The sequence below is a fragment of the Neomonachus schauinslandi genome, chromosome X (assembly GCF_002201575.2).
Source record: "Neomonachus schauinslandi chromosome X, ASM220157v2, whole genome shotgun sequence".
Taxonomy (NCBI): Eukaryota; Metazoa; Chordata; class Mammalia; order Carnivora; family Phocidae; genus Neomonachus; species Neomonachus schauinslandi.
In genome coordinates, this window is record NC_058419.1 from 125,125,234 (window position 1) to 125,136,263 (window position 11,030).

The following is an 11,030-nucleotide window of genomic DNA, read 5'->3' on the forward strand; positions in this document are numbered from 1 at the left end:
ATGGGTGGATGGATGGATGGATGGATAGATAAATGATGGATGGATAGATAGACGAATGGGTGGATGGATGGATGGATGGATAGATGGGTGGGTGGATGGATGGATCAATAGATAGATGGATAGATAGAAAAATGATGGATGATAGATGAATGGATGGATGGATAGATGGAAGAATGGATGGATGGATTGATACATAAGTGATGGATGGATGGATAGATGGATAGATAGATGAATGGATGGATGGATAGATGGATAGATGGGTAGATGGATGGATGGATGGATACATAAATGATGGATGGATAGATGGACAGATCAATAAATACGTAGATGTACGTATGTATAGGTGGACAGGTAATAGATGGATAATATTTAGATACATAGGTCAGACACACAGACAGATGGAGTCTCTCGTGCTAACATGAGATTTCTCAACCTGAGCACCAGCAACATTTGGGGCTGGATCACTCTCTGACATGTGTGGCAGACATTGGGCAGCATCCTCGGCTTCCACCCATTTGAGGACACCAGCTGACCCACTCACAGTTGTGACAGCGAAACATGACTCCAGATATTGCCAAGTGTCCCCTGGGGGCAAAGTGGCCCCTAGTTGAGACAATGGCAGGCTGCAGCATGTCTATCTGGAGGATGTCCCTTCTGGCCTGGCCATGCTGGCTGATGATGCATCACTGAATGGGGAACCCCAGAATAGCTGTCCCCTTATGCCACGGATCAGTGAGTCTCCACCCTCGTGCCACGGATCCATGAGTCTCCACCCAAGGGTATACCAGATGGCCCGGTGCTTACTCATCATCCCTTCAAGGGAGGCTTGACTCTGCCCAGAGTCCCTCTGGGTGCTTTTGAATCTACAGGTCCCGAGCCCCACCCACATACCATATGAGCATCTCAAGGGGCATGGCCTTTAATCCAGCTCCCTCCCAGGTGACTCTGCACACCAAGGATTGAGAACCACTGCCCTACATAGCTGGGCAGGTTCGGCCCCACTGTTGGGCATGGTGACAAAACAGGCTTAAATGACCCATCTGGGGCTTGGCCTTCCCACCCACAGATCAGCTAGATCAAAGGTAGTTTGGGGGCCACGAGGAAAGAGGCAGAATCAAGGGAGACTCTTGATTGGTTCTGGGGTGCAGCCAGCGTGGGCTGGAGTTCCGTGGCCCAGCATGGCCTGGCTTGTTGCCTCGGGCACACATCCCACCCTTCGAGTATCACCAAACCACAAGGCCCCACAGAGCTCAATGCAGCACGTGATGCAATAATATAATAATATATTACAATAATATATATACAAGATAAGATATATTTAGGGGGAAAAGACACATAAAGATAGATATAAATAGTTCCTTTTTTCTCAACAGACCCAAAAGCACAAGCTGGCCTTGGCAAGTTTCATTTCCACTCCTGCTTCCTCATTGTGACCTCAGGCACACGATGGAACCTCACCCCGTGCCTCAGTTTACCCATCTATAAGGTGGCGGCAAGCATGGCACCATCATCAGGCTGCGTGAGAATCAGCTGGGAAGCTGATGTGTGCGTGGAGTGCAGGAAGCTTTGCCCTCCAGCTGACCCTCAACATCCCATCGGCCCCCAGACAACCAACGCCTTGTCCCGAGAACACACCTCGAACAGGATAAACGGGACACGCCCCAACAGGGACATCTGAATTCAATCCTGCTACTCCTAACCAACAACACCTCCCAATCCTCCATCCCACCCGACCTTCCGTGCTTTAAAGGAGAGTATTAAAATGACCAGAGGGGTTGTTTCGGTCCCGTTTCTCATGAGTTCATTACAGTTCCTAAATAGCCTAAGTAGCCGCCTGCCCCACCCTCCAACAAACCAAACACCCCCCGAATCTGGGAGACAGCCCGTGAGCTCCAGCTCCAGTTTTGTGCGTAAACAACTCACATGACTTTCTTTTGCAACAAGGAAGGATGACATTTATCCAGAAGGCTGCAGAATCCAAACCCGTGTACCCGACGAAAATGGGCAGAACTAATCTTTTCCATCGGGAACAAGGAATTTAAAAGACCCCCCGCACCCTGTCGAGCTTAAATCATGGGGTAGGACGGGCTGTGTTTGAAACGCAGAGCGGAAAAGCAGAGAACGCCGCTTGCTTCCAAACGCTGTTGGTCCGTGTTGTGCAGTTCCAGGTCCAGGTCCCCGGGCTCTCAAGTGGCCCCCGTGTCCCCTCTGCCTTCTCAGAAGGCACCATTCCCGTCTCCTCTAATCCCCCCTGGCAACTTCTAAGCATTTGTTTGGTAGAAGCTGCTTTGGAGGAGTTTTGAGAAGGAACCAGACAGCAAGCACAGCACCCACGCGGCTCTCCCTCAGGGCCGAGACGCCTCTTACCTTGAATGTGCATCAGAAAGCCCAGCACCGTGATACAGAAGAGGCCCCAGCGGCTCTCCATCTTTGGCGGCAGCACGAAGGAGCCTCCGTGGAGGCCCCAGCCCAGTGACTCGTGAGATCCGGCCCTCCCGGGCCCCACCCTCATGTGCTGGCTTCCTGTCTCTCAGCTTGGAAGGAAGGGAGGCGACATTCCAAGCGGAAAGTATGAACCAAGCTGCAATCCCTTTGCCAAAAGCTAATGCACCCCGTGCTCAGATTCCAAACCCCACAGCCTAGAGCCCATGAGGCAAGCGCGTGCACGCTGAAGGCCGACCCGGGCCTCCCGGAGCGGCGCTGGCCGGCCAACGCTCAGCACGGCAGGGAATCCAGCATCACCTGGAGCCAATGGGCATCCTCCGCTTTGGGAAGCCGGGCACACCTGCTCTGCAGCTCTGCTCCCTGCAGGCGTGGGAGGCGCCACAAGATCAAAGGTTGGCCAACCCTGAGCACAGGGAGGACGCTCCCTGCCCATAGATTTGTAGATTCTAGGCTTGCTGCTTCCCAAGGGTGGGACTTCAGATGAGTTCACGCATTCATTCCACAAACACTGTGGACGCACGTCTGTTCCGAGCCAGGCCCAGGCTAGGTGCCGGGGTTGCGGGGGTGAAGAACGAATCGTTGTTTACAAAGGGGAGGGGACATCGAAAGTTAAACCAGATGATGGCAGTGTGACATTACATAATGCAGGGATGCACACAGAGGCCACAAATTTGATGGAGAGAAAGGGAAGGGAGAACATTCCGGGTGAGCAAAGCAGGATGTGTGGTCCTCTTCTGTGCTCTTGAGTCTGGTCTTCGATAATAAGGTCTATGCTGGGCCCATTGAGGATTAAAATGACAACCGGCCATGTCTTGATTTTGCTAGTCCTTGTCAGACCTGGCAGGGTCTGAACTCAGCCGGGCGTGGGCTTCTAGAGAGGGTGGTAACCTCTAGATAGATGATTTCAAAAGCTGAGTAGGAAGGACATAAGATGGCAGGGACAGAGCGTTTGGGCAGAGGAAGGTGTGGGGTAAATGTACTCAGTAGGAAACAAGGAGCCCAAGGCCACTGTGGGCGACAACTCTAGGGGGCGCTGTGCACACCGCCAACTGTTACAGACTGAAGGTTTACACCCCTCAAGACTCATATGTTGCAGCCCTATCTTCCAATGGGGTGGGATTGGAGGTGGGCCCTTTCGGAGTGATTACATTGAGATCAGGTCATGATGGTGGGCACCATGATGGGATTTGTGTCTTTATAAGAAGAGGAAGAGACACCACGTGAGAACACGGGGAGAACACTGTGTCTATATCTCAAGGAGAGAGGCCTCAGGAGGAACCAGCCTCGGCCCCGCCTGGATCTCAGACTCCCAGCTTCTGCTCCACCTGGATCTCAGACACCCAGCATCCAGGTTAGTGAGAAATAAATGTCTATTGTTTGAGCTGTCCTGTCCTTGGCATCTTGTCCTACCAGCCCAAACGGACGACTGTGCCAACTAGGATAAGTGCTCTAGAGGTGAAGAGTAGCCATTATTTGCCTCGTTCCTTATTGACTGACGTAGAGTGTGACTTAGCTCATGTCGATGTGACAGCATCTGATAGAGAACTCATGATATTCTGTATATCCTACAGATGATACTTTCTCCACTAAACCACTACTTATCCATGTAGGGATGGGGGTGTGGCATTTAGAGGTCAATGGTGTTGTACGGTTGACCCTGGGACCCATTCGTTGCTTTGTGGGGCATCAGAATAGAGAATGCATTTGCCCCGATATGTATGGACTTTGTCTGACTCTCTGTTTATGGAGAGTCCATATTCCAAATTGAAATATGCCACAGCCAATGTTGAAAGTAGCCCAAGGTCCATAGTATTTTGTGTCTCATTTTGTGCCGCAGCAAAGGGAGCTAATGACCGTGTGGAATGGAGGGGCAGGACCTATTGAAAGTTATCTTATGGCTGTTCCTTCCCCCAAAAACAGTCAGGACCATGAAACATCTGAGTTGGGCCTTCAAGCACAAGTACAAATTTGATGGAGAGAAAGGGAAGGGAGAACATTCCGGGTGAGCAAAGCAGGATGTGTGGACCTCTTCTGTGCTCTTGAGTCTGGTCTTCGATAATAAGGTCTGTGCTGGCCCCGTTGAGGATTAAAATGACAACCGGCCATGTCTTGATTTTGCTAGTCCTGAATGCTGTATAAAGATTTCAGTTCTGCAGGCTGGGGGAACCACATTGCATGTGTAATCAGGGGAGGATGGAGATGGGGACCTCTTGGGAAGAGAAGCCCAGGAATGGCCAGGAGATGAGTTACAGAGGGGGCTGAATTTGATGCAAGGAGGTCACAAAAGACATTAATGTCATGCTGGGGGAGGTGACATGGGCAGAGGTGGGCAAATTTAACGGTCATGGGGTAAGGTGGTTTCAAGCATTCTTTAGAGAGGGAACCAATGGAAACATGGCGCCCATATTCAATCACAAATGGACCTTCAAAATACTCTTCTGTGGATCTGGAGAAATTTCAGTCACTAGCATATGGCAAAGCTAGGATTCAAAACCAAGCAGGCTGGGGGCGCCTGGGTGGCTAAGTCGGTTGAGTGTCTGACTCTTGATTTCTGGCTCAGGTCATGATCTCAGGGTCATCACATCGAGCCCCGTGTGGGGCTTCCTGCTCAGGGGGGGAGTCTGCTAGAGATTCTTTCTCTCCCTCTACACCTCCACCTGCTCCTTCTTTCTCTCTCTCTCAAATAAATAAATAAATCTTAAAAAAAATTTAAATCCAGGCAGCCTGAGTCCAACACTCATCCCTCCTTAACCTGCCCTGTTGATTGCTGGCCCAAAGCACGTGTTCAAAAATCACCTGTTAAGTTAAACTGAGGGGAAATCGGATGAAGGTGGCTGGCAAAGGGAATAGAGGTGACCATCCAGCCATCTGTTTTCAGTCCAGAGTGGGTCGGGTTGACCCCAAAATGAGAGAGCGAAGCCAAGAGTGACGTCTGGCGCTTGGCGTCAAGAGAAAACTCTTGCTCGGGAGGGCTTGGCTTTCCAGTGAGTAAGGAGGGTGTCTGTTTCCCTGGTTTCATGAGTATTCTTCACATCTCCAAGACTCCAGTCTGTCACCCATCAACTGTTTGGCAATGACGTGCTTGGTGTCAAGCGCAGAGGTGGGCTGTGACAGAGCTAACTCAACAGGCACCCTGCCCTTGGGAGATACACAGATCGGTGTTTTCGGCTGAGTTGTGTCTCTTCAAAAAGATATGTTATGGTCCCAACAGCCAGGAACTCAAAATGGGACCTTATTTGGAAACAGGGTTACTGCAAATGTAATTAGTTAAAATGACCCGGGTGGGTCCAGACAACAGGATCATCACATGAATGATCCAGGTGGGCCCTAAATCCAACGACATCGGAAGACACCAAAGAAAGAGGAGAGACACACACACAGAGGAGAAGCCACGTGAGGACGGAGGTAGAGATGGGAGGGACGTGGCCACAAACGCAGGAACACCTGGAGCCCCAGAAGCTGGAAGAGGCAGGAAGGACCCTCCCCAAGAGCTTCAGGAGGGAGCATGACCTTGCCCTGCCTGGATCTCAGCGGCCCTGCCCCGCCTGGATCGTAGAGGTCCTGCCCTGCCTGGATATCCGTGGCCCTGCCCCGCCTGGATCTCAGACGCCTGGTCTCCAGAGCTGGGAGAGGATGAATTCCTGTGGTTTAAGCCACCTGATTGGTGATTCTTTGTCACAGCAGGAACGGGACATTCATAGAAGTTCCTTTCTTTGAAAGAAAAGAACAAAAAGGTACTGACTAAGCATAAACATTTTTCTTCTAGCTCGGAAATAACCCCCCAAACCCCCACATGCTACGTATCAGCGGACCATCACCCCTGGCACGACATCAAAGCCTCATCATGTTAATCAGCACCTTCGCACAGAATTACACTTGAACTTCTTTTGTGTTGTTGCGGGTCCCCCACCCCTTTCCATCAGCATTTGAATTCGGACATAATGTTAGAGTTGGAGCCGAACCGAATGCATTTCCAAAGTGCCCATCAGTCCTCACCGATACGCTGACCTGAGTGAAAAAATGCAGGCACTCACCTTGAGAGCAATTTCCAGGACACAGAGCCCGGCTTCCCCATGGTCGCCCCGAGGTGGAGAACGCGTGGGGGAAGAAAGCGGGACCATCGCACCAGATGAATAGCGCAATCAGCCGCAGAAGCACTCAGTTGCTGGGAAGAGGGTAATTACCCGCTCTGCCCTCTCTGGGACCCGTGGTACCATCCAGGATGGAAACCAAGGGCTGGAGCTTTTAAGCTCCATCTGACTTTGCAAAATTTGCCCTTTTGTTTCTTTCTTTCTTTTTTTTTTTTTTTACCTCTTTCCTCACAAAAGACAAAAAAAAAAGTATATGGATAAAGACATATCGTTGATTTCACAGGCATTTTACAGAAGCGCCAAATTCTTTACATCTCCTGTTTGGGGATCTGTCTGCAGAAGAAATACAGCCGGTGGCCAATCCAGGGATTTTTTTCCCTATTTTCTCTGTAAGGCTCTGTGATTACACCTCCCTTATCCATCTACACATTGACTCACCCTTGCTGGCTGCCTCCCTCAACGTGCCAGGAAAGAATACAAACCCACCATTTCCAAAAGGCTTTGAACCCGTCTGATCAATGGGCTTAGTGTACAAGAAAGAAAAAAATACTAATAAATGGTGGCGGTGAAATCTGTTTGTAAACCACTTCCCCCTCTTCCCCCCCGCAAAAAAAGCTAGATTTAGGCTAAACAGATGTAAAAGGGGGAAATGAATCCTGATGTTTTCTGCATTTTTTTTCCGGCACCTGGAAACGTGTGCATGTGTCTCGAGTGTCTGGTGTTCTGGTTTTTTTTACACGGAGCATAATTACAAAGCGATGCTGGTGATGCAGACGAGGTTGAGGTGCACACAGGAGGGTGTGGGTCTGTGTGTGATGCTTTAAGGAAACCTGCATGTCCAATCCTAAACTCCCCGTGGGACAGTCAAGAGCGGTGGATGACACGCTCGGACAGACGTTTTCTCCCCATTTCCCCGACCACGAAAAGGAACAGACGTCTCTCTCTCTCTCACACACACACACACACACACACACACCACAATGTGGATAAACTTTCAAAATTTTATATTCGGTGACAGAAAACAGACACCAAGGGCCACATCGTGTGTGAGTCCATGTCCCCGAACTGTCCAGAACAGGCAAATCCAGAGACAGAAAGCAGATGGGTGGTTTCCTAGCTATGCAGTTGAACTTTGGCCCCCAACCCCTCCCCAAAAAATCATACGTTGGAGTCGTCACTGGTAATCCTGTAGAATACGACCTTTGCTGGATGTCGGGTGGGTGTAGATGCAATTGGTTAGGATGGGGTCACCCTGGAGTCAGGCGGGACATGACCATATGCGAGCTGTTCCTATAAAAAGGGGGACGTTTGGACAAAGATGGACACATGGAGGCAGAGGTGGGACCAGCCAAGGGACGCCCAGGACCTCCAGCAGCTCCCAGGAGCTGGGACACAGACATGAAGCAGGCTGTCCCTTGGAGGCTCCAGCAGGGACCAGGGCTGTCCACACCTTGGTCTCAGACGTCTGGTCTCCAGAACCAGGAGGCAACACACTTCTGTGGTTTAAGCACCCCTCCTCCCCATTGGTGGTGCTCGGTTATGGCCGCCCCAGGAAACCAGTACATGACAGTTTCCTTTGGGGGGGTGACAAAAATATCTTGGAACCAGACGGAGGCGGCTGGTGGTGAAATATCACGAGCATGCTACATGCAAGACAGACGTGAGTGTTTTTGCTTACGACGTTGGCCCTTTGCAGCAGACGAAGGGGCCGAACGAACCCCATCCAAAGCTGCTGAGGTGGGGGAGCTCCCACGTGGATGAAGGGGTGTCCAGAGCCTCCCTCGACCCCGTAGAGTTGGGTATAAGGACAAAAAAGTGCACAGAATATAAAACACCTGTTCCAATCGCCCCAGGTTAACAGTAAGAAAGCAAAGGGCCGCAGGTCTCAGGGGACATGCGGGCAGCCAGCAAAGAAATCACAGGGAGGTAGAGGAGCCCAGAACCGCCTAGGGGGACGCCAACCTCCAGAGTGAGACCTCAGACCACGTTCCTCCCGCCTGCAGGTAAGCATACAAGATGCAGGGCAGGGATGCCAAGTTGGCTCCCGGGAGCAGAGAGGGAGGAAGCTGATGCATTTGCTACCCCTGCAAACCACCATGTGCCTGGGATGGTGGGTCTGAGAACAGAAGGGGACGGGCAGAACAGGAAAGGAGGAGCCAGCCCCCGGGGAAGCCGGCTTGACCTAAACCGGGGTGTGTGCACAAGTCATGTCTGGCCATACATGGGCATCCCCTGAGCCGCAGAACGATGCATGCCGATCCCCTCGTCAGGCACTCGTGGCTACCCACCCCTGTCTCAGCCTAAACAGCTCATGCAGAACACACATAGATGCCTGAAGAGACAGCTGATAAGGTGGATTTCACGTTCGCGTCCTCTATACCTTCAACACCGAGAATCCACGTGTGTCTCCACGTTCAGGGAACTTCCTCAGAAAGAAAAGCTTCGATCCACTGGAGGGGGAAAAAAAGGGCAGAAATGATATAGGCAACATGCTGGTTGCACACAGCAATAAAACCAGGAGACTGGTGACCACATCCAAGAAAGCAGAAAACACGAAAATATCACGTGGACATTAAAAAACAAAATGAAACAAACAAACAAACAAAACCTTTTAAAACCATTGAATTAACAAGAAAGAAAAAAAATCGGGAAATGGTGACTCTCCAGAAAATAGAAATAGGAATGATCCGTGTCTACCCTTGAGCTCAGAGGAAAAGCCAGAGCCTGGAATATTTACAATATTCCACAAGAAAGGATGAGAAAGCATGGAAATTAGCGTTCGACTCAAGGCGCGTCTGCGTGGAGGGCAGATAAACCCAAAGAACGCCAACGACTGGGATCACGAATGAAAAGGGCAGAAATGGCGAAGCTTATCATCCAACCATTAGTTGAGAACCGAAACTGGAAACATAATAACAATATAAAATCACAAGGACAGAGAGTTCCCCACAGACCCGGAGAACATGAACAATTAGAAGGAAAATCTGTGTTCAAATCTACATGGTGACATTTTGAAAACTCTGGAAACGTGGATGATTTTCAAATGAAGAAGTGGAAATAAAGCTTTTTTTTTTAATTTTAAATCTGTTTCCCTAAGAGAGAAATAAAAGACCGAAATCACTTATCCCCTCTACACACACATACACACCAGGCCCAGGTAGCTCCAGCCAAACCCGTTTCTCAGGATGAAAAGAAGAAAGTCTTATCAGAACCTACAGAAATCATGCAAACAAAGAACACATAGTGAGGTCACTCTTGAATATGGACGCAATAACCCTAAACCAAACGACAAGCCCGCCACCAAATAAGACCCAAGTCAAGGACAATAGGATGGTTCTACATCAGATTAAGTATGAACATGCATGTAATTCGTATTGAATTCATCATATTCATAGAATAAACCGGAAAACCCTATGATCATCCCCACAGATCCTGAAAAAGCACTTAATTTAATACCTACTCCAGATGAAAGCTCTAAAGAGGGATATTCTCTCTCTTTTTTTAAGACATAAAGAAGGGTATTCTTACATGATTACACATATATATGGAATATTCGGGACATGGTTTGGGAATAATAGCATGATACCCTATGCAGAGGGTAGGAATTGCATAGCAGAATCTCTTCCTCATCCCTATACAAATATGCATCTCTAGGGAATCAAGTATTTTAATGTAAAAAAAAAAACCATAGGGCGCCTGGGTGGCTCAGCTGGTTAAGCGACTGCCTTCGGCTCAGGTCATGATCCTGGAGTCCCTAGATCGAGTCCCGCATCGGGCTCCCTGCTCAGCAGGGGGTCTGCTTCTCCCTCTGCCCTCTTCCCTCTCGTGCTCTCTGTCTCTCATTCTCTCTCTCTCAAATAAATAAATAAAATCTTTAAAAAAAAACCAAAAACCATAAAAGTGTTGGAACAGAATATGAGGTTTTGGGGGCGGTTTTAGAGATTTTATTTTTAAGTAAATCTCTACACCAAACATGGGGCTTGAACTCACAACTGTGAGATCAAGAATCTCATGCTCCACCGACTGAGCCACCCATTTGCCCCCTGATGTTTAAAAGAAAAAAATGTCAGTAAGGTTGATGTCTTTCTAAGTATAACAGCATGCCCAGAAACCATTAAGTAATTTCACTACATAAAAATGATAAAAATGAATGGAGAAAACATCTCTTCAGTTAAAAGGCTAAAAATAAAGTGAAAAAGCTTACTGGCTACCTATTTCAGAGTCAAAAAAAATGGCAGTGCCTTTAATATGTAAAGAGTTCCCACAGATCAATAACAGCAGGAACAATGACGCATGTAAAAATGGGCAAAGGGCGTATTCAGAATGGAGCGAACATGGATTTTCCACACACACATTCCCAATCCCACCTGTGTTGAGAGAAATGTAATGTCAAACCGTTGATTCGATACCATGTTTTCAACAGGCTGGCAAGGCCCATAACATTTGCAGGGCTATTTGAGGACAGCTGAGACATCACTGGGAACACCATAAATT

General features: G+C 49.1%; 1 long non-coding RNA gene across 1 annotated transcript in view; it reads right to left on the bottom strand.

Moving 5' to 3' along the window:
• LOC123323395 overlaps window positions 1-2,753 on the bottom strand; it is an 11,820-nt gene extending 9,067 nt beyond the window's left edge. Inside the window, exon 1 of the long non-coding RNA XR_006539371.1 lies at window positions 2,368-2,753. This is a non-coding gene — a long non-coding RNA (uncharacterized LOC123323395). The remainder of the gene's footprint in view (window positions 1-2,367) is intronic.
• Between the last annotated feature and the right edge of the window lie 8,277 nt (window positions 2,754-11,030).